This window comes from Chenopodium album, chromosome 17, assembly GCF_948465745.1.
Source record: "Chenopodium album chromosome 17, dcCheAlbu1.1, whole genome shotgun sequence".
NCBI lineage: Eukaryota > Viridiplantae > Streptophyta > Magnoliopsida > Caryophyllales > Amaranthaceae > Chenopodium > Chenopodium album.
In genome coordinates, this window is record NC_137850.1 from 727,009 (window position 1) to 751,737 (window position 24,729).

A 24,729-nucleotide genomic window follows, 5' to 3' on the forward strand; every position below is an offset into this window, starting at 1 on the left:
GGGTTCATTCCTACCTAAAAAACAAACACCCGAAAATCTTTGCCAGATTTTAGGGACAGGGTGATGAATAGGTTTGGCACTAGCATGTTGGGTGTTCGGGGTCGGTAAACCAGTTAAAACACGGTATACATCTTCCATTTTATATTCTTCATGCCAATGGTGAGGTAATTCAGATTCCAAGTAAAATAAATTACAGAATTCAACATAAGTTAAACTAATATTCTATTGTTGAACCTAAAAAACAAATTCAGCCCATGTTTACTATTTACAACATTCAAAGAGGAAATAAATTCACATGTCAATTCATGATACGTAGGATAATTCATATCAACAAATTTTCTCATTCCTATGTCATTCATGAATCGTCTAACGTAGTCAAATAAACCTAAGGGCTCAAGAGTAGGGTGGTGTAACCACCGTGAAGGGATTACCTCACGCTCATAGAGCTTTTTGAGCCGTTCCTTTTGTGTTGGGGTTGCAATTCGGATGGTTGGCCACTGTGGAACTTGCAATTCCGGATAGTATTGTTGGCTCGAATTAGAACTCCGCCCAAGTAACGATCTTGCCCTCTTTAAACCCATGTTGTAAAATAGGTTTGAAAAAAAATTCAATTGGAATTGAAAGATTTTGGTATGGGAATGTAGAGGATGAAGAGAGGAGTAAGAATATGTAATTATTTTTGGATTTGGGTGAGAATTGGAGAGGAGATCTTAGAGAGAAGGTAGAGAATTTATGGTTTTAGAGAGAAAAAGAATGGTGGAAAGATAGAATAAGGAGAAAGAAAGAAGAAAGAAGGAGAAAGAAGAAGAACAGGTGAACTCGCGCCCGGTCGGGCGCCACACCGCCCTGTCGGGCGATCTAATTATCTTGAGTTTCTTCTTCTCGCGCCCAGTCGGGCGCCTTCTCGCCAGGTCGGGCGAGATAACCTTTGATTTTTCTTCTGCTCTTGGGCCCGGTCGGGCGCCCTCTCGCTTGATCGGGTGAGAAAGTTTCGTACTCGTCAAATCTCGCGCTCGGTCCGGCGAAAATTGGTGATTTTTCTACTCAGCTCTTGCGCCCGGTCGGGCGCACTACAGCACTATGAGTCCGATTTTTCTTTCTTTTCTCCAAATTTGACCAACTCTTTTCCTTCAAACCTGTACAAAAACTCATTAAACTCATTAAATTCCCTCCTCTCTCCTCTCACAAGAAATAAGAAAGAAAGAAGACTAAACTAAAAAGCAAGAAAGTACGGGTTGCCTCCTGCATAGCGCTGGTTTATCTAGGTCCCGCACGACCCTCTTCCCACAAGTCGAGGAGTAAAAACCCTTGGCCTATCGTTTGGTCGGTGGTTCTTCACCCGGTCGGGCGATTTTTAGACCACGACTCTACTTCCTTACACGCCCAGTAGGGCGCCAATTCACTTTATCGGGTGGATGTTCCTTGGCTTGAACCGGTGGTTCTTCGAAACTGCTCGTTCGGGAACCCTTTTTGGCCTTTGGTTTCCTTGATTTGTCACTTGATTTAGTATTTATGACTTGATCCGGTGGAACTCTCACTAAAGGCTCAGTTTTCGCAAATTGCTTATTTGTCTCCACTTTCTCATCTTCAAAGCCAAGACCTTCAGTATAGAGCTCTCTCTATTGCATCTACTTCCTCTTTCCATCGATTGGTTGTTCCTGTAGAAGATGCAACACAAGATACTGCCTCCAAGGGATCTTTAACAAGAGCTTGGGGCTTGTTAGAACAATTATCAACCACATTAATGCTAAAACACTTCTCCTCTATCATGTGGGCTTTTAGGGGAATTATTCAGATTAAAAATAATTTTATCATCCCCTACTTATAGCGTCAGCTTACCATTTTTCACATCTATAATTGCTCCTGCAGTATTAAGGAATGGTCTACCCAAAATAATTGGGGTTTGCAAATCCTCAGCCATATCAAGAAAAATAAAATCAATAGGTATATAAAATTTACCTACTCTAACAGGAACATCCTCTAAAACACCTAGGGGGTATTTAAAAGAACGGTCGGCCATTTGCAGAGTAATATTGGTAGCTTTTAATTTACCCATATTTAGCTTAGAACACACAAATAATGGCATGACACTAACACTAGCACCCAAATCACATAATGCATTATCAATCATCAGATTGCCAATTACCCGGATCTTTTAGTTTAGGTGGAGATTTATTTTGTAGTACGACACTACATTCTGCAGTAAAAGCGACTATCTCTACCTCACTAATAGACCTTTTTTTAGTCAACATTTCTTTCATGAATTTTGCATATGCAGGAATTTGTGTAATTAACTATGTGAATGGAACTGTTACCTGCAAATCTTTCACCATCTCCAAGAACTTACCAAACTGCTTATCCAAATTAGTCTTCAAATGACGATTGGGGAATAGAAGTTTGATAACTGGCTTTTGAACATCGTCACTCTTATCTTTAGTTGCAACCTTCCCTGGAGTTTTACCCTACAATGTAGTATCAGAAATATTAGTACTACCCTGTAGCTCTGCAGGGCTAGGATTAATATCCTTTGGTATAACATAATCAGGATTAGCAATTTTCGTTATAACAGGTTCATCATTTTTGGGCATAGGAGGCCCATCATAGTGTGAACCACTCCTCAGAGTAATTGCAAAAGCTTGATCTGTAGGTTGTACTGGCTGTGATGGTAGGGCTCCTTGTTGGCGGGCTTGTAGAGTAGAGGTTAGCTGTGCAATTTGAGTATCTATAACTTTATTATGAGCTATAATTGAGTCAATTTGTGTATCTCTCCATGTGCTTCTGCATACTAGTTAGCATCGCTCTAATTTCTGACAAGGCAGGGTCGGAAGATGGAGGAGGAGTTTGTGGTTGGATTTTCTGGCCAGAGTTGGGATGGTAATATTTCTGCTGTGGTGGTGGTGCTTGTTGTTGTAGTTGTTGTGGAAGTGGAGGGTTTTGCGCATTGGTGCTTCGGTAGGAAAAATATGGATGGTTCCGGAACCCATGATTGTAGGTGTTGGAGTATGGGTTATTCTACCTAATGGATTGAAAGGCATTAACTTGCTCCATGGAACTCTTGTAATCTTGTTCCCAATGACCTACAATTCTACAATTTTCACAAAAAAACGTCATTAGCATTAATTTTAATTGCAGAAACATTAACTACATTAGCAGAATTAGCAGTACTGAGATTATCTAATTTCTGACAAATAGAAGTTAATTGAGCTTGCAAAAAACAATCAAAGAAGAAAAGAAACTACTAGATGCAAAGCAATTTAAAAGATTTCGATAATTCGCGCGAGATTACGTCTAAAAACGTACAAAACTGTTGAGAAAAATTCACAATGGATCGAAATCTGAGTACTGGTCTTTTAAGTGACCAGTGTTCGCGCGCAGCTCAGTAGGTCGCGCTGGCCAAGCGCGCGCAAGAAACTGGGTCGCGTGGGATGCCACGCGCAACTTAATGAGTTGCGCGTAACATTTGAATTAGTAAAAGATTTGGAGAAGCGCGATCTGCAGCTCACTTTCTTCTTCTCCTCTTTCTCCAATTTTGATCTCTTTCCATTTTTGGTTGTCATTTGAGGCTAAGGAAAGTAAATCTTGCTCCTTTTATTCTACCAGACTTTGATTTTGGTCAATAAAATGGAGAAATCGAATGAAGAATCCTAACTGAAGTTGGGGTTTTCGATTCGATTTGTTGTCATGAATTTGTTTGTTTGTTGTTGTGTCATGCTTAAGCAATATATTGCAACAAATTTCATGTGAAGTGATAAAGTATTGATCCTGTATGAGTATGTCAAGCATATATGTGTTTTTTTTTTCATTCTAATTTTGACTTTGTGCTTGAACTTTATTTCTCTTTTTTTGCTCACACAGACTATACTTGTTAATTTTAATGTAAATTGAAGTGTTTAGAACAACAATTATGCATTAAAATTATAAATGAAATTTTGAAGTTGCGACTCATGTTTATTATTTTTTTTCATGTGTAAGTTGCAAAATTGGTTTTATGAATGATAAAAAATAACCAACGGTTATTATTATTCATTTATAAAACTGTGATCTCAAGATTTGCACAAAACTAGTTAGTTTAGGAAATTCTTGAAGACATCATCGAACTAGAGTAGTTTGGCTATACTTCGGGATTTTGAGCCCCCATTTTATGTTTTCGAATATTGTAGCCCCCAATGTTGGGTGACTTCGATGACTTGTTTGTTTTTAATAATTAGACCCTTTTATGTTGTTTGAAATGGGTCTAGAAATCCTGTGTTTCGTCTTATTATGATAACAAATAGGATCTTGGAAGCGATTAAACTAGTGTGTTTAAATCGTTTTTTGACCATTCATAGTTTTAACAAAGAAATTTGCTAAGTCTAGTAATATTGGTCATTCAATAAAACAAGTAAGAGGAAAAATGAAATGTTGTTTAAAATTTTTTTTCGTCTATTCTTGCTACTTTTGAATTCTTTCTTTTGAGTTCGAATTTTGTCACTGTTTTGAAGCTCGAGAAAGTAGATGTTATCCTCCTTGCGAAATTCCAATGTGTGCAATAGTGGAGAATAATGAAGACTCCTTAATTTAGAATTTAGGAGTCTTTTGTTTACATTCTAACTCATGAAATTGCTTAATTATGTTTCTTGATATAATTTTCATGATGAATGATTGAGTACTAAACTTTCGTATGAACAAGTATGTTTTATGCATCGTGATTTTGTTTCTTTTGCTCTATACTAGTCATACTCTCTAATCTCTAGAGTAAATTGAAGTATTGAAACAACAATTATGCACTAAGATTAGTTTTGAAGTTGAACTTGAAAATGGCTCGAGTATGTAACATGTTTAATGGCCACGTTCAGTTGCAAACTTAGTTTTTCAAAGGAATAACATGATTATTAAATCATTGTGATACATTTGAAAATTGTAAGGCTCGAGATCTACGTAAATCATTTGTAGTTTAGGCGATTCTCGAAAGTAGCTCGAATGGCATGAATATCTTATTTTGTTTTTTTTTTGTTGATATTGGAGCCCCCATGTGTCGGGTTATGCGCATTCTTGCTATTATTTCACAAGTCTTGGAGCCCCCAATTTGGGGTAATTCTAATGACTTGCTATTGTTTAGACCATTCATATAATCATGATATTGAGATGGAGCTATGTATATATCCTATTTTTGTTTTTTGTAGATATTTAGAACAATGACATGGCTTTTGTATTTTTGTTAAAATCATGTTCAAGAAAACAAGTTAGTTCTTTGTTTGTTTACAAACCAAATGTTTAAGGTTTAGTATATCTTACCTAACGTCTAAACGTTTGTAAAGATCATTGTGTTGATTTTATTCTCAAAGTTGATTTAAAACATCAAATATTTTCTTTGTTGTTATCAATCTTTGATTTTGGTCTTGTAGGTGGTTCGTTTACCATCCCTTAGCCAATATTCACGAAAGAACTAAGCGAGAGCAAGTTCGAGTCAAGAAGAAGTCGAATCTTAATTCATTCCTTTTGGAAATATTTATGTATATACATGTATTATCCAAACGGTTATTGAGAATCTGAAAATTTATTTATTTGAGAAAACAAAAATTCAGAAAAGGATATTTTGAATACTATTTTTATTAGAAACATGTTGTTTCGAATTAGAATTCAAAATTTGAAAAGGGTCCAATAATTTAAATGAAAGTTTGTTTTGAAAAACAACTTTTTCTAGTAGGAAAAAAATCATAATCATATTATTTTTAAAACTGGACCCAAAATGGAAAGAAAAGTCTAGCTCGTAATTGAGTATAACTTTTTTGTCCAAGATTGATGAAGGTAAGTTGTAATTTGCAACTTATTTCAACAAAGATATAAAAATGTGAGCAACTTTTATATATCTAATTTTGTCATCTCTCCCTTTTTAGTGTTTGTCATCATTGTCATACTTTGATAATTGAAAGTGAAGTTCTTCCAATTAAAAAGTGTCGTAGTTTGAAAATGAATATTTACCAAACTTAGGTTTGATGGAGTGTTAGAATAATTTATAAAATCATTCGAATCACTTTCCAAAATATGGTCTCATTTCAAAATGAAAGTTGAGGTGAGACCTATATTTTGTAGCCCCCAAGTGTAACCTTAGGTGGCTTTTGCAATTCATGTATACACATGCTAGGGGATATTTCTCATGTTTATTTGAAGCCCCAAGGTTTGTATTTTTATTTTGTGGAATATTGCATATGTTTATCATGAATTGTTTGATCAAGTAACATAATTAATTATCTTGGTCAAATAATAGGAAGTGGTATTATTCCCTTTGTCATTTAAAGTTATTAAGATGGTTCATAATAAGCTTTGCATGACATTGATTTCGCAGCATAAATAGCGTGTTCAAATATGTAAATAGAGAGAAATAGGGATGTCCAGGCTTTTTTAGCCCCCAGTTTGACGCAAAGAGCGAAAAAATTATACTATTTTTTGAGTATTTTAGTTGCCAAATGGGAGGGATCATCCCGACTTACCCCCCAAAAAAGAAACGAACAAAAAAGACAGATTTGTATAAAAAGGAAGGGGAATCCAACTTTCCTATAGAAGAATAAAGAAAAAAAATAGACATGTTTTCAAAAAGCAAGGATTATTGACTTAATATTTGAATCATCGTGATGACTTGGCAGTGAGGTATACGTTAATACGTGTGATAGCGATAACGATCATTTTTTCATGTAGCGATCATGTTCAATCAATGTTCCTTGCTTAGAGAAGATGGAGATATCCTACTCAGGTGGACATATAAGTGAGAAGACCAATTCTCAAGAGTTGTAAAAGAGATCTAGAGTTGACGTCGAGGCTGTCGATATATCAAATCAATTTATTGTACTAACTCTTTTTCTTTCTAGGCAATTTATATAGAACTTGAATTACCTTGGTAATAAATAGCCGTATTATTAGAAGAAAAAAAGATGATTGTTTTTTTGAGAGTGATAATCATCTCATTTTTCTTGGCAAAAGATATGGAAAATATCGAATTTAGTTTGATTCGATTGCTTTACTAAAATGGTGTCATCAAGCCAATGGCTATCAAATCATCCAAATCATTTGATTTTTTTTTATATGATTTTGTAATCATAACTCAACACTTCATGCATTTTATATATGGGCATGACTATTCAATAGTAGGTCCATATGTGCAAAGGCCTAGGATTGGCCATATTTTCATGGAATGATGATTTTGGTACATGGTTATGGTCTACCTCAAGGAGGGCCTTTCCAAGGTTGTAACGTGGTTAGGCTTGGGGTTATGAAGAATGGACAGGCTTAAGTATACTCCCATAATCCCTTACTTTTGGTGCTTATCAAACTGAAACATTTCTGCTTTGTGTGGCAACATCCTACATTAGGTGCCTTTTCCTTGTCCTCTATCTTCTTTTTTTTTCTCTCTTTTTTTTTGACAAGTTTTATTTTGGGTTTAGAACGATTTTTTTCTTTCTTTTGCATTGGATCATTGGGCTTAGACTAACTTTAAGTCCCCCTCTTATGTTTCATTCCCCCAAATTTTCATTTATATCTCTTTGCACCATTCCCCTCCCAAGGTATGGAATAATATAGGTTGAATAACTAAGGCTCAACTGACGATGCTCAAAAGGGCTGCCAAGAAGATGGATTTCCTCTAAGGTTAAGAACATGGGATTATCTTTGTGGAGTTTCGAGTTGCCTCCTTTGTTGGTGAAATCATCATATCCTTTCTTTGTGGACCAAAGATGGGCCTCTTGTCGTTCGATAAATCTAGTAAGCCAAAGCTTATCAAGATTCTTAAAGTGTTGAGTATGTATGCCTTTTGATATTGCGTGTTTGTATGTATACATTTTATTTAATTCGAGCCAATAACAATAAAAAGATTGAAAAGAGCACAAGATAGACGTACTTGAAAATATATTTTTTATTCATTAATTAATGAGAGTACAAAATAAGTAGATTCGACAGCATGAATCTCTTAGTCTATCGTAAAAAAAAATAAAAAAATAAAAAAAAAAGTAAGAAACAAAACAAGACCTAGGATGCTACATCTTGAATTGTTGACAACTTCTTGAGATTGTGTCTTCGAGCTTTGTCCGTTTCCGACGTAGGTGAAATCCTCTCTAAAAATCTAGTCCATCTATATGATTCATGGTTTCATTTATCAAGTCCTTTTCAATTGTTGTTCCCACAGTATAGACCTTTTGAAATGTGTCTAAACCAAGGTATTGTAAATGGCACGTGTATGGTGGAGACATATTGTCTATGAACTTTGGGACAAGTTCATGATCCGGAGGTCTTTGTGAAAGAAGCGCAACCTTTGATCGCCACCTGGAAAAGAAGTCAATGAAGCCTTATTTTTCCCCTTGCTTAAGCAATTCAAGATCGCACAAGGTAGTTGTGAGCTCGATGTTATCTCCATATTGGGTTAAAAACGCTTTTACCACGTCACTCCAATTGGTATTTTGTTTTGCATCGAGGTTATAAAACCATGTTCTAGCAGTTGGGTCCAATGAAAGAGGAAAAATACATGCATATAGGCTTTGCTCAACCCCTTTCAATGCCATAATTCCAATAAAGCTCATTAAGTGAGTCCTAGGATTGTATGTAACCTTAAAGGTTGGAAAATCCGTAGTCAAGAACTTTTCTGGGAGAGTCTTGCCACTAGGTTGTGATGCAAGCTCATAATTGAAGTACTTAGCCCCTGAGCTAGCTCGAAGGACAAGTTTCTCCAAGGCCTAGCTTTTCGGCTCTTGCTTTTTCTTGCAGAATGTTTTCTTTTTCTTTCTTTGCTTTTATTTTAGCCTTTTCTGCTTTTTTATGAGCCTTTAATTGGGCTTCTTCTTCTCGTAGGGCCTTTAGGTTTTGGAGTTCCTGTCTAAGTTTCTCTAATGCTACTTTGTCACCCATGATTGGACTAGTATGCAAATGTGGAATATGACCTAGTAATGTGTGTAACGAGAAATTGAGCATGTTCACTTAAACCTTTTCTGCCAAGCATTCAAACAATGAACCAAAGTCAAAATGATTGTTTTATTTTTTTTATCCTTGTAATACGAATTCACTTTAAGCAAGTTTGTTGATGAAGAATGTCAAAAAATTCACGAACACTCATTAATGGAATGTCATGATTTGTGTTGACTTCAACTAGGTAATCATCTAAGGATTTTACTTTAAATAAATTGTTTTCGAAAAAGGTAGAAGAGAAAGAGAAGAAAGTTGGATTGAAAGTGCGCATCAAATTTTTAGGAATATTAATTGACCCGAACATACTCCTTAAAATGATCAATATACTATGGTATTTGTTGATCATTTAGATTACAATAGAGATCTATATGATTCTCATATTACTCATATTTAAAGGATAATATATTACTATTTGCTTAAAAAGAATGATGGGCTCCGAATGTAAAATCCAAGAAATAATTAAATCATTTTCTCGATTTTATCATTCATTAAATAATTAAATCATTTTTTTAGAGTATATTTTTTTTGTATCATACTATTTTTTTTCCATTCTATTTCTCTATTTTTTGTGTGAGGCAATCATCCCAAGTAAAGTTCTCGGGATTTTCTTTTTAAACCATAGAAGAGGTAAATAAATTATACTCTTAAATCAAGGTTGACCAATTACAACTAAAAAATGATGACCAAGAAAAAGGCACGTTTAAGAATAAACATATTGATGACGTCCTATTAAGGGATGCGAACTTCTAATGACGAACCTCATAAGAAATAATGTCATTAGTTCGATTATAAAGTACGTAAACGAATCATCATAATCAAAAATAGTATCGCGCGCAATTTTCCGTCTTGCGCTAAGGTGGAAAGTGCAACTTCAAGTGTAACTGCCACATGCGGTTGTTTTTTTTTTCTTTTGCGAAAACGCAAAAAGAACGATTAAAAAACATGTTTTTAGATTTTCTGAAAAAAAAAGAAAAACAAAAAAGACAATCAAAGTAAAAGTTAGACAACGTTGTTAGCCAAAAAGATATTTTTAGCACCTACTTAACGATTAACCTTGAAGTAGTAATATAGTTTTCTCCGTATGATATTGCTCGTAACGAGTCAAAGTCAATGTTGAACAATGGGCGCGCACAAGACACAGTGTTTCTTGGAGGTGTCGCGCGCAACTTTTGAACTTGCGCTTGGAGGGCACGCGCAACTTTGACACTTGCGCGTGCCACCTGGTATGTTCGACAATTTTTCAATTTTTTTTTTTTTTTTTTGAAATCGAAGTGCAGACAACAAATTATTATTATTATTATTATTATTATTATTATTATTATTATTATTATTATTATTATTATTATTATTATTATTATTATTATTATTATTATTATTATTATTATTATTATTATTATTATTATTATTATTATTATTATTATTATTTTTTGTCGAACCATAATTTTTTTGCGAATTTTTTTTTTAATTATATCTCTAGGTAACAAGTTGGAATTAGTTAGATTAGACACGAAGCACATATTCATGTAGTCACATAACCACATAAAAGGAACCGTCAAAGCATACAATGTCATTCTAAGGTCAAGGCTTGGTGTCCAAGGGTACCATATCTTAAGAGACGATGCACGAATCAATCACTCAACGTGTTGACCCATGACATAGCCCTCCCAACATTTTGTTGGCGATATGGGTGGGATGATTGTTATTGATTTCAGTATAGAAGCCTTGTGTTGGCAGCCGGTAATCAATGAGCCAATCCCCAATGGTTAAAGTGTGCTATGCTTATGCATGATGCAATGTTGCTTGTTTGGTTTTTACTTTTGTGAAAAAGGAAGATATTCTGCGTTCAAGTCTCGTTCTCTAACTAGAGATTATCCAAGTTAGCCATCGTTACAACCCATAGGTAACCTGGTATTGGAAACCTTGGACCATAACTAAGAACTAATCTTGTAACCTCTAAGTCCCCAGTGGAGTCGCCACTGTAAGGAGGGTGTTCCCATCGTAGGGGATCCTTTTCCTTAGATGCCCATGGTCCTTTAAAAGCCTTGGACTTTACACTTGTTAGGGTGTATTAGGATTTGAATTCCTGACTGTTTGGGGGACCTTGAATTAGAATTTATTCTATCATCACGCTTTTTTATAAGAAACAAGTAGGGAGTCGCCAATGAGTTTTAGGAAAACTCATAAACCTCGTTCATGCCTTTCTCCCATGTGGAGTTCATGGGATAATTAGCACGAATCGTAAGTTTACCCATGCCCAAATTGGTCTACATAAACCAGAAATGAGTTCGGGAGCGAGGGTACTAAAATAACGTTCCCTTTAGGGGGGGAATCGCTACCCTAGCCCTAGTGCGGCCTCTACTAGCTCTTCCTTTTTCACAATTTCATCACCAAACAATATATGCAACGTGATACCTAAAACTAATTTAGTTGATTTTATTTACAAGCGTTAATCATGTAGGAATTACATTGCAAAAGTCGTTATTCTTATTTAATCAAATTCGTAAAAAGAACAAAAAATAAACAATATTCGCCTTGTCTTAAGTGATAAAACAACAATTAATTATTCAAATTCTAGTCTTGATTAACGAAAGAGTACTATGTGAATTAATTAATTAAAAGTTTGTTTAAAGTGATCAAACAACACTAATTAATTAATTAAAGTTATTTAAACAATAAAAGAAAAGTGATTTATCTAAGTGCTCTGGAAACTAACCGTTCTTCCTTTATGCTAAATCTCCGTCTTATGCGTTTATGGACTTTCTTTCTTCTTCGTACCTTCAAGAGCTTCAATGGATGGATTAGGGTTGAAGAGCAGTTGGGAAGAAAGAGGGAAAAGTAGTATGATAGTAAGAGAACTTGAGAGATTAGGGTTTTAAGAATGCTAGGGTTTAGAATTCTGATTTTTCTGTCTGTTTAGAGCTGAACGAAGACCCCTTTTTATAGGCGTAGGAATCTAGGTTTAGGGTTTTAGAGCCGCGACGTCAGGTGGCGCGCGCAACTCTCTGAGTCGCGCTGGGTGCCGCGCGCATCTCAATGAGTCGCGTGCGCCAGGCGTGCGCAACTTATTGAGTTACGCTGGTTTGCGGTTTGCCTTATACGAAAACGCGTTTTTAAAACTTCCATAACTTTTGATTGCGGAGCAGGATTAAAGCGTGTGAGATATCATTGGAAAGCTCTAAATATCTACTTTCCAATGCCGTTGGAATTAGGTTAAAATATATTATGGATCAAAAGTATGGCCGTTGGAGTGAAAGGGTGTCGGTTTTGGGCCCAGTTTAGTGTTTTGATCATAACTTCTTTGTTTTGGCTCGGAATTGGGCTTATAATATACCGTTGGAAAGCCCTTTGAAAGGGCTATCCATCTGTATAAGCCTTTCACTGGAATTTGATGTTTGTTTTATCTGTTTGGCTCGGTTTTCAACAATGTAGGTTCCATTGGATCCAATCATTGCATTTAACGCATTTGGGTCCGTTATTAATCAATTTTAAACATGTATGAACACGTTTTAGGCCTAATTAGTAATCGGACAAGAATCTAAGATAACTTGGTCTCAAATATGGGTTTTAACTTACTTCATAATGCTTTTCGTAGTCCATAAACACTTCAACTTTGATCTAGCATGAAGAACGGGTTTTTATAACATCATCGCACTTCCTTTTCGAGACAAGAGGCCAAAAGTAGGTGTCTACAATATGTAGGATAAGAATAAGATTTAGTGGTTGGTTGAAATTTGAATATCAGGCTTTATTTTTATAATAATATGATATGATTAGTATATATATACCGATTGTTCGTGATAATTGTACGTGTACATATATTGCATTATTTGCATGCCTACAATACATTTTATATGTAAATCTGGTTGATAGAAGAGGTTCATGATCATTTCATTTATTTTTTTAATTTTTGAGGGGATGATTGTAATTGTACTAATAATTAAACGTTGAAAACTACTCCCTTTATCCGTCCCAAAATATTTTACAGTATTTTGATTTTGGTTTGGTTTGGCAAAATGCTGAATCCAGTGGCGTATCCAGGATTTCTGAACCGTGGGTTCGAAATCTTAAATAAAGAAAACGATGATCATATATCAATTAAATATTCAATACATTAGTTCAAATTTTGCGACTCAATGTCCGCATCATCAATAGGAGACACAATATCTTCTTCTATTGGAGGATTCCTTGAACTAGGTGAAGAACAAGTAGAGGACTTTTGCGACTTCCCGACACGTTTTCAAAAAGACTCTAAACTCATGGAAATGATTTTTTTACCCCCCGAGAAGACTCTAAACTCATGGTAAGTTGGTAACAAAAGCTCTACAATCTACAATAATACACAAAATAAACAATTAATTATCTAAACAATCTAATAATTGTTATTTCAATTTTTAAAGTCTATACTAGTTACAACATTACTACTTCTATAAATCTACTACTTTTAAAGTATAATTCTATTGCTAAAAATGATATTACACATAAAACAAAAATCCCAAGTCCCTAATAAACACATATTTGACGATATAAACTTCTTTTAATTATCAATTAAAAGACCAAGTAAAAAAATTTAAAATCCTAAGTTCCTACAATTTAATTTGTCAACAATTCAAGTATTCAAAATATATCAAAACCAATTAAACAAATCAGTAATTAATCTAATTAACACACAAAAAGAAATGTCTATTTTTGGTTTTTGAATGTTATTCTGAAATCTGAATGTAAGGTGGAAAAAAAAAAGAAAAAATACAAAAAATGAGGGCAGTATGAATCGAACCCACGACTTACGAGGAACACGCTGCTCTAACAATTAGCTCCTTACCAATGCGCCAAACATACTCAACAGATTATTCACCTCACAAAAACGCTTTTAACCCTTTCTTAATATTTTTTTTTAAAAAAATAAATAAAACTGGTAATTTTTTTCCAAAAAATCTGTGGGTTCAATGAACCCTCTTGAACCCCCCTAGATCTGCCCCTGGCTGAATCCAATTTATACAATTTGATTTAAGGTATGTATAAAATCGCAGTGAATTAAACTAAAGCGTGATAGCTAGGTGGCACGACAGCGGCTGTGGTGGTGGTGGAGGAGGAAGCGGCAAGGGGTGGGTGGTGGTGGGGAAAAAAGAGGGATATTGGTAAATTTATTAGAAAAAGGAGTTTAATTTGGTAAAAGTGGAGAGCTAAGGGTAATTAGGACAATTCCATCATTAATATGGGAGTTTCAAGTAACACGTGTATTAAATGCCTTGGACTAAAGCTAAAGTTCATTTTAATGGTCGTAGTTAGCCTAAAGTCGTCAATGAGTACAATTTTGTCTCAAAATATATCCTCGCGGTCATAAGCACACTTATTCACCGTCTTTATGCATGTACAAATTTGGTATATTCCTTTTGCACTTAACACATTTGTGACTTTAAAACATTATATTGTACATATATTTGAATGAGATCAAATTTGCATCATAATTTCACTATTAATTAGTAGTCATCACATAGAAGGGCAAAGCACAATTTTTTGGCTGCCACTTTGAGTTTCAGATTTCATCAATCAAGTACAATATGGATTGATGTCTCTGACAATAATTAATTAACTCACAATCATTAAGACTAAAAAAGAAATCAAATAAAAAAATGCTAGCAATATAGGGTAGGTGCAAAAATTACAAGAATAAATTAACATTAGCTTCATATACTAAGCTAATCTAATTAGCTCATGTAAAATTACAGGGCTACAAGAAGGGGCACTAAGGGTAGCATTGCTTTCAGTACTAAGTACTTAACCCGGCCTGAAAGCAGTGATGGCGCCGAGTTTATTTGCTGATTAACCATGACATAATCTTCTGCAAGATGTTCAGTTAGATCCATATATCAGTTTGAACTTTGAATTATATTTATCATCTTTAAGTTTTTGACATTATAAAGTTAATGTGAGTTGAACAAGACTACTCACCTATTACTGGACTTGGAGCAGGTGACTTCAGAATGTAGTCAGAGTGTAGACACCTAATTGTGTCTCCCCAAAACCAAACCCAGTGATGAATACCTTTCACGTCGAATGATAATCGAATAAAGTGAAAGTGTGAAAAGTCTAGTGATGTGGTAATTTTTATTAAAAATCTTCCTTTCTGTTTTCGAAAACCTACTCTATTTTATAAAAACGTCCAGTCCGGTTTAGTTTAGTCCATGATAAGGGTAAAATAATGGTTTAATTGGATGGGTCTTGAAAAGACCTTTCCAACGATATATTATAAGCCCAATTCCGATGAATAATGAGGAAGTTATGGCCAAAATACAAAACTGGGTCCAAACCGAATTTTACCTACGGCCCAATGATCATGTGGAGGGTCCAAAGGTTTAATCCCATTCCTAAACTAATTAGGATTGATTAGAAGCTTCTATAAGTTTCTAAAAATATCTTAATTATCCTTTTTGAAAAGATAAGATTAAGGAATTTGAATTAAATAAAAACTTTCCTTTTATAAAAACTTTCCTTTTTGTAAGTTCTAATTCTATTTGAATTTAAAGATGTTCAAAGACAGTCAGATATTATTTTCTTGCCTCATAATATTTATCCAAATCTTATATGGTTGGATAGATCTTGAAATTATCTTTCCAATGATATATTATAATATTAATTCCGAGCTATAACGAAAAAAATATGAAAGAAATACGAAACTCTATCCAAAACTGACATTGTTCCACTATTTCGGCTGTATCTTTTTATCTACAAAATATTTTAATCTGATTTATATTGGCTTTGAAAGTAGACTTCAAGATATTTCCAACGACATATTATATGACTTATTTGGACTTCTGGATCAAAAGATATGATAAAAACAAAATTCGCAAAAACTGTTGTCCGTCGAGTTTTATTTCGATATGAATTTGGATTCTTTTCTTAATTCTTCGACTCTCTTTTTTCCTATAAATAGAGGTCATATCTCCCCTTTTTCAATCATCAAATCTCATCCACAACCATCAACTTTCATCAAGAATTTCTTGATTCTGTCTCTCTTTTCTAAACCAACCCTTTTGCAAACACAATTCCCCATTCACAAGATCTAGACACATCTAGCCAAGTTCGAAGTTGCATTCGCCCTAAACGTGAAAGGTAGATAATTTCTGAGGATTTGGTCCCAAATCCAGTCTAAACTTTTTAACTCTTTCTTTCAATTATTTAATTTAATTCTTTGATTATTATTTTATTGAAGTTTACTAACGTGTGTATTTTGTTATTAGAAAGAGGTACGGAGCATCAAAGTAAGTAATTAGCTTACTCCCTATTTATTTCAATGTAGAAAGCATGGTTAGATTTGATTAATTCCTAGTATCATGTTAGGATGTTCTTTATTGCTTTCTAGTATCATGTTTAGGGTGCTTCCTATGCTTTCTAATATCATATTGATATCATGTTAGTATCATGTTAGGTTTAAAGCTTTGATCTTTATTGTTTAGTGACATGCTAGGGTTTGTTATTAATCTTGTTAGTATCATGCCTAGGATCTTGCTATTGTTATTATGCTTTATTATTAACATGGCTTATATTATTATTATTATGATTATGATTGTTATTATTATTATGCCTTATTGTCATTATTATCATGTTGCTTGATAAATATTGTTGTTATTGCTTGATCATGTCTTTTATGCAGGTTTGAAGGGAATTTGTACTTAAAATCACACCTAATAAGATATTTAATAATTTGGTTTAGGCTAATATGATTTTAATTCAAGTGATCACCAATAATAGTTTTATTTGTGCATTAATATTCAACCATCATAGACTAAACAGGTTTAGGATTAATCTAATGATTGCATGTTAGTCAAAAAGCGCACATGAATACGAGTAGAATAAAGTAGAGGCCTATTTCATAGGTGTAGACACCTACTTTTGGCCTCTTGTCCCGACAGAAAGTGCAATGACGATAAATAAAACCATCTTCGTGTTGGATCGAAGTGAAGAATGCTTATGGATAACTGGTTTAGCCACAAAACACAAAAGACTAGCCCAAACCAAAGAATAAGGCCAAACAAGGTCCAATTAATTAAATCCGATCATAATTAGGCTTAAGCCCGCGCTTAAAACCCAATAAAGACGGATTTAGGAGTGCCTAGGTTAAAATAAACGCTGCCGCAGAAAATGCCGCGCGCATCTCAACGAGTTGCGCTGGGTAGTCGCACGCAACTTATTCGGTTGCGCGCGACACTCCGCGCAACTGCTAGAGATGCGCTCGCGAGAGATTCAGAATTTCAAAAAATTGGAAAATCGAATCTTACCATAAAGCCGCGCGCAAGATAATTTGTTGCGCTGCCCATAGCAGCGCAACATAATCACTTGCGCTGGGATGCCGCGCGCAACTTATCCAGTTGCGCGTGACACCTGATGTGGCAGAATGCTCGAAACCCTAAACCTATTCATTCCCTATAAATATAGGCTTAATCCGAGGCTTAAACACACAGAAAATAACCCTAAACTCTGGCAGAATACTTTTGAACTTGTGCTATCTAACCACTCTTGTCCTAAACACTCACCCCTTTGATATTTTGTTACTACGGTGGAGGTTCCCGAATAAGAAGGAGTCCATAAGTGTTCTAAACGGAGATCTAGCAAAGAGAAGTGGTAAATTCCCGAGCACTTAGTTAAATCATATTTATTTTCTTGTTTAAAAGAACTTTAATTAATTAATTAGTGTTGCTTGATCACCTTAAAGGATTAATTAATCAATTCCACATAGTATCTTGCGTTAAATAAGAATAGAATTGAATTAAATAATTGTTGGTTGATCACTTAAGCCAAGGCGAATATTGTTTATTTCTTGTTCTCTTCACGAATTTGATTAAATAAATAATAACGACATTGCAATGTAATTCCTACGTGAATTGATGTGTGTAAATAAAATTAACTAACTTAGTTTTAGGTATCGCATTGCATATATTGTTTGGTGATGAAATTGTAAAAAAGGAAGAGCTAGTAGAGGCCGCACTAGGGCTAGGATAGCGATTCCCCCCTAAAGGGAACGTTATTTTAGTACCCTCGCTCCCGAACTCATTTCTGGTTTATAGACCAATTTGGGCATGGGTAAACTTACGATTTGTGCTAATTATTCCATGAACTCCACATGGAAGAAAGGCATGAACGAGGTTTATGAGTTTTCCCAAAACTCATTGGCGACTCCCTACTTGTTTCTTACAAAAAAGCGTGATGATAGAATCAATTCTAATTCAAGGTCCCCCAAACAGTTAGGAATTCAAATCCTACTACACCTTAACAAGTGTAAAGTCCTAGGCTTCTAAAGGGCCATGGGCATTTAAGGAGAATATCCCCTACAATGGGAACACCCTCCTTACAATAGGGCGGGTCCTTTCTCTTTTAGATTGGATTCGTACCCTCATCCTCGAACACCAGTCATGGTTCCAGGCCTATTGGAGTTGACGATCTCATGGATCGTTAAGGGGTGTAACCTTCACCCTGTGAACGGTTTACAAGTTCCTAAAACTTGTTTACGACTTTTTTGCTCTTGTTTCTTTCCCTTTGGACGCCACCATGCTTAAGTGTATATGATCACAGTGGGGTTCAAGTTTGGGATAATGCTTGAAATATTCCCTACGGTTTTTGGCAACTCCACTAGGGAGGATTAATTCCTGAAATTTATTTTGGCAATGATTTAGAATGAGCGGATGAGACTCGAAAAGTTCTAAGTATTTCATGTGTGTAATTTTGATTAACATTATTGTCATATGCATAAAAAAGGTCCTCATTGGATAGACCATCCAAAATGAGTCAAAAACATAGGATTTTTACACGTAGGAAATTTGAGAAATATCTTTCACAACAAGAATCGAAATAATACTGCGAAAACTAGAAAATTCTAAGAACACCGACACCTGTTGAGGCATGTAGGAACTAACGTCTAGAAAACAGAGCCCGTCGCCTATAAAATAGTTCTGTTGCCTGGAGACGACTTCGTCGTCTGCGACAGGGTTATTTTTTAGCGACAGTCTCTGTAGTCTGGCGCCAAGTTCTTCTAATACCGAGCCAAAACTCTGCCTTCTTGTTTTGAATGGTTCTAGCACTGTTGGCTCGATTCTACTTCCTGATTGAGTTTTTCTCTCTTTTCTGAAACCCATATATGTTCTAAATATGGCCATAACCCTCTGGGGGTTCACGCTCCATCTACCTAATCAAACGCTCCTGGCAACAACGGGTACATCCGAGTTTGTGAAACCACCAAACTGTGGAAGCAAGTTTAACTTGCGGGGTCCCATCCATACGCGCCAACCCTTCCAAAGGTAAGGCTTCCGCGCGATGCCTATGGACTCATAACCATGGACCCTATTTGACTAACCCATATCCTTGAACTTTAGAGAACTAGAGCCATGGTTAGGTTGCAAACTCATTGCATCATATTGTGTCTACTTGACTACTTGTGCATTATTTGCTTGTGCATTCTTATTATGTGACTAAACTAACCATTTGGTTTGACTTGTGATCATAAATATGCTTAAATAAACTAACCAATGACTAAAGGACTTTGTTTAATTAATTGATTAATTAATTTTAATTAATGAATATACCTTAAATCGAGTCATAGTTCCTTTGAGTCAACTCGGATTTTTATTTCTGTATACTGCACAAGTGTCAACTTGTTTTGGTCATAGATGAAGTTTTAGGAAGAACTACAAGTTTTAAAACCTATGGATCTGTAGCCTCAAGTTTTATCTTTCATTAGGCGTTGGTTTCGCCCTAATCAGCGTCACGGATCAAAAGTTATGACTAAAATACTACAGCCTGTCCAGTTTAATGCATGTACGTGAGGTTTTAATTTAGTCTTTGTCCAAGTCTAGTCACATAGTCTAGCCACATGGTCATGACACAAGTCTTAACATGTCACCTACACTCACTAGTCTTAGCACACACACTTTGTATACGTCAACATGACCCTGTCTTAGGTTCATGCATGAGTCGTTTTTTCGTCATTTGAGTTGAGAGTTCATCTCATTTCTATTCTCTTCCATGATCTCTTCCCATCTATGCATGTTAAATCGAGTTCGAGTCATGTGATTGACAAGAAAAAAAGTAATGATGACAAAATACAACACGAGGCGAGCTTTAACGACAAGATTTCGTGACCTTTTTTCTATTTCTTTTTCATTCTTGGTTTCCCCAATAAGTCTAGCATATGCACCTTTTTTCCCTTAGATTTTATTTTGTAGGTTTTTTCTTTTTCCCCTTTAATAAAATGAGCATTTTATTTCTTGCATATGATCATTGCATTACATTCAAAAAAAAAAATTATCGGACTAAGCACAAGGTATACCCAGATTAGAGGCACCTCTTGTAGCCATGTTATATCATCTTCACCCTTTCAAATATACATAATCCTTTCTTGATAAACTACTTTGAGCCTTGTCTAACGATAGACCTTTCTTTCTTCAACCCGCATCTACTTAACCTTCGGATGAGATGGTGTGTAACTTATGCAATTTTCAAAGAACAAAAGCTTGAGTGAATAAAAAAAAAGATTAAAATAGCAAAAATAAGCAAATAATAACAAAAGTGTGCAAAAGGGCAAGTGTTCCAATGTCTTTCATATGAAAATATCTTTGATAAGAACACGTCTCGGATTGCGTTTCTTATCAAGTGCTCGGTACCGTGCCTAAGAAACATGAATGCCAAGTGAGTGATAGACCGCATGATCGGGATTGCCCACACTTATCAAAAAAGGTTCAAAATAAAAAATGCAAAAGCAAAAAAGAGAGAGCAAAAATATAAACGATTTTCGACTTTAGACCGCATGATCGGGAAAGTTCGCATGTGTTTCGACTTTAGGGACCTTAATAAAGCTAGCCCTAAAGACGATTTTCCTCTACCACATATTGATATATTGGTAGATAACACGGCTGAACATGCGATGTTATCCTTTATGGATGGATACGCTGGTTACAACCAAATTTTAATGGCAAAAGAAGACGAAGAAAAGACATGCTTTATCACCCCTTGGGGTACATATTGCTACACGGTCATGCCATTTGGTTTAAAAAATGCGGGAGCTACGTACCAAAGAACGGCTACGACTCTCTTGCATGATATGATGCATAAAGAAATAGAAGTGTATGTGGATGATATGATCGTAAAGTCCAAAGATAGAATGGGACATATAAAAGCTTTATGCAAATTTTTCACTCGCATGACAGAATACAAAATGCGATTGAATCCACAAAAATGCGCCTCCGGGGTAACTTCTGGCAAGTTACTCGGATACGTAGTAAGCACACGCGGTATTGAGATCGATCCCTCTAAAATAAAGGCAATTGTTGACATGCCTCCCCCTCAAACAGAAAAAGAAATTAAGGGGTTCCTTGGCAAACTACAATACATTAGTCGATTTATTAATAAGTTGACTATGACTTGTGAGCCAATATTTAAAAAATTGAAAAAAGAAGAAAAACGTGAATGGGACGATTAATGCCAAAAGGCCTTTGAGAAAATCAAAGATTATCTCAAAAGTCCACCAATTTTAACACCACCAGTACCCAAACTACCTCTTAGGCTATACACAACAGTTATACACACGGCCACAGGCACCATGTTAGCACAAGAGGTAGAGAAAGTCGAGCGTGCAATATATTACATAAGTAAAAAGTTCATTCAATATGAAACAAAATATAGCACCTTGGAAAAGAAAAGTCTAGCATTAGTGTGGGCCACTAAAAAATTACGACATTATATGCTACCGCACACTAATGTGATTTCTCAACAAAATCCGATAAAGTATTTGTTTGAACAACCACCTATACAAGGAAGAATATCCAAGTGGTTGGTAATGTTGGCCGAATTTGAGCTAAAATATATTCCTGAAAAATCAATGAAAGGAAAAGTAATTTTCGACTTTCTGGCCCAACATCCAATTCAAACAAGTCATGCAGAAACTACTCATCTTCCGGATGAAGAGATTCTCATAACACAAGATGACAAATGGGTAATGTACTTCGACGGTGCGTCCAATCAAAAAGGATGTGGCGTAGGAGTGTTATTCATAAGTCCAGAGGGAGCACATACTCCAATCTCTGTTAAACTAGACTTTGAGGTTACTAATAATGTCCTGGAATGTGAAGCGTGTATTATTGGATTAGAAGGAGCAGCTAGCATAGGTTTGCAAAAATTAGAGGTATATGGAGACTCTAGTTTGATTATAAATCATATACTAAAAAATGGAAAATAAAGAACTACACGATGATATTATACCAAGCACACCTAGAGCAACTCATCGAGCATTTTGAACATATTGATTTTAAATATCTCCCAAGGGATGATAATCAATTTGCCGATGCGCTAGCAAAATTAGCCTCAATGATCAACATTCCAGATCACTTAAATATGATGCCATTATGCGTTGATAGAAGAGAAGAACCAGCATATTGTAACGCAATAGAGAAAATAAATGACATCGAAGGAGACAATCCTTGGTATGATCATATCCTCCAATATATTACCCATGGCACATATCCCGAAAATACTTCATCAAAAGACCAACGAGCCCTACAAACACTTTGCGGCCCAATATGGTCTAAATGGTCAATTATGTAAAAAGGGACCTAATGGTCAAAGTTTATTGTGTATAGACCAACCTGAAGCCACACGCCTTATGGAAAATACTCACATGAATGGTAAAATGCTTTCAAAAATAATTTCACGACAAGGGTACTATTGGTCCACTATGGAACATGATTGCATACAATATGTTAAAAAATGTCCAGAGTGTCAAATGTTCGCTAATTTACAACACCTTCCACCATCCGAACTATACAATCTCCCTTCCCCTTGGCCTTTTTTGACTTGGGGAATTGACATAATTGGAAAAATCTCTCCAACAGGAGCAGGAGGGCACGAGTACGTATTAGTAGCCATCGATTACTTCACCAAGTGGATTGAGGCTGCTTCTTATGTGAATATCACTTCTAAACATGTCGCAAAGTTTCTCGAACGAAACATATTTTGTAGATATGGAGTTCCACATGAACTAATTAGTGATCAGGGATCTCAATTCAAAGCTGAAGTCGAGACCCTCTTAACTCGTTATAAAGTAAAACATCATCACTCATCTCCATACAGACCTCAAATGAATGGAGCTGTAGAATCGACAAATAAAAACATAACAGTCATCATTAAGAAAATGGCAGAAAATTACAAGGACTGGCCGAATAAACTACACTTCGCACTATGGGCTTATAGAACGTCCATACGAACATCAATAGGAGTAACTCCAAACTCCTTAGTTTTTGGAATGGACGCAGTTCAACCAGTCGAACTGGAAATACCATCCCTACGCATCGCACTCGAAAGTAAGCTACCGGAAGCTGAATGGGTAAGAGCGAGGTATGAAGAGCTTTTATTCCTCGATGAACGACAATTAAGAGCTTTGCATCATGTACAAGTCTACCAAAGCCGCATTGCGTGTCATTTCAATAAAAGGGTAAAACCCAGAAATATCAAAGAAGGTGACTTCGTACTAAAAGAGGTTAGTGGTTCACCAACCGATCCAAGAGGGAAATTAATTAATTATTTTATTTAGTGAATAATTGGAATTTTATTAATTAATTATTTTATACAATAAATATTATTTACACAATTATTTTTAATTCCTTAAAACTAGCAAATTAATTCCCTAAATATCTAAAGCCACCATGATGGATTTTTGGGTGATTTATTTTGGTAAATTATATTTTTAATTATCTCCTTAAAATATCTTATTTTCCTTAATTCTATTTCTCCATCTTTTTAATATCTAATCATCATATTTTCTTGTCAATCATTCTTCTTAATTATTCCCCAAGTAATTCCAATGTCCTTATTATTTTTCATGATTTACATACATTCCATATTCAATTATACACAATCACCTTAATATCCAAACTTTCCTTAATTCTTTTATTCACTTCTCCAAGTAATTTCCTTAATTCTTTTTACCATAATTCTTCCCACATTCTCTTGCCATAATTCTTGCATGAGCTAGCCTATAAATACCCCTTCATACCTCTCATATTCTTCACACCAAAAACCCAATTCTCTTCTTCTCTCTTATTCTTCTTTTCCCTAAATATTTTCATACTTTTCTTCTCCTCTTTTCATACAAATATTATCCCGTATACCTTTGAAGCCAGTTTTCGGGCACTTCTGGTCAGTTTTTGGGGTATTGATGTTTCACAGAAGATTGTTTCTCTCGGAAAATCCTTGAGGTTAGGATCAAGAATCACCCAATTTGGAGTTATATTAAAGGAGTTATGACCTCTGCAAGTTCTGCCTATTCTTTCCAATGAAAATTCAATTCTCTTTAATCCTATTCTTTTATCTTCTTCATGGTTAGTTTTCTAAAATACAAATACCTATTTCAAAGCTATAATTTTATATTAAAGTATTATTTTAAAAGAGTTTTATAGTCCATGCACATTAGATTTGAGTTTATGTTGTGATAACCTTATGGTTATGTTATTTGCAAGGTATATTCGTGATTGAACTTTGAAAGTGTGAAGTGTTGATTGATAGTCGGAATCAAGGTTCTTGAGATTCTTTTTGTGTGGTTTTTCTAGCAAGGATCAAGGTACGTTTAGGTGGCTAGATACCTTTGAAAGTGATTAGTTTGAATAACATGTTTTACATGATTTGATTGGTAATTGAATTAAATTGATTTAAATTATGATTTTGAAATAAATTATGTTTAAAGGTATTGATTTTTAATAAAAGTATTTTGAATGATTGATTTTTAAATCATATTTTGAATGGTTTGAATTACTTATCGTGTTT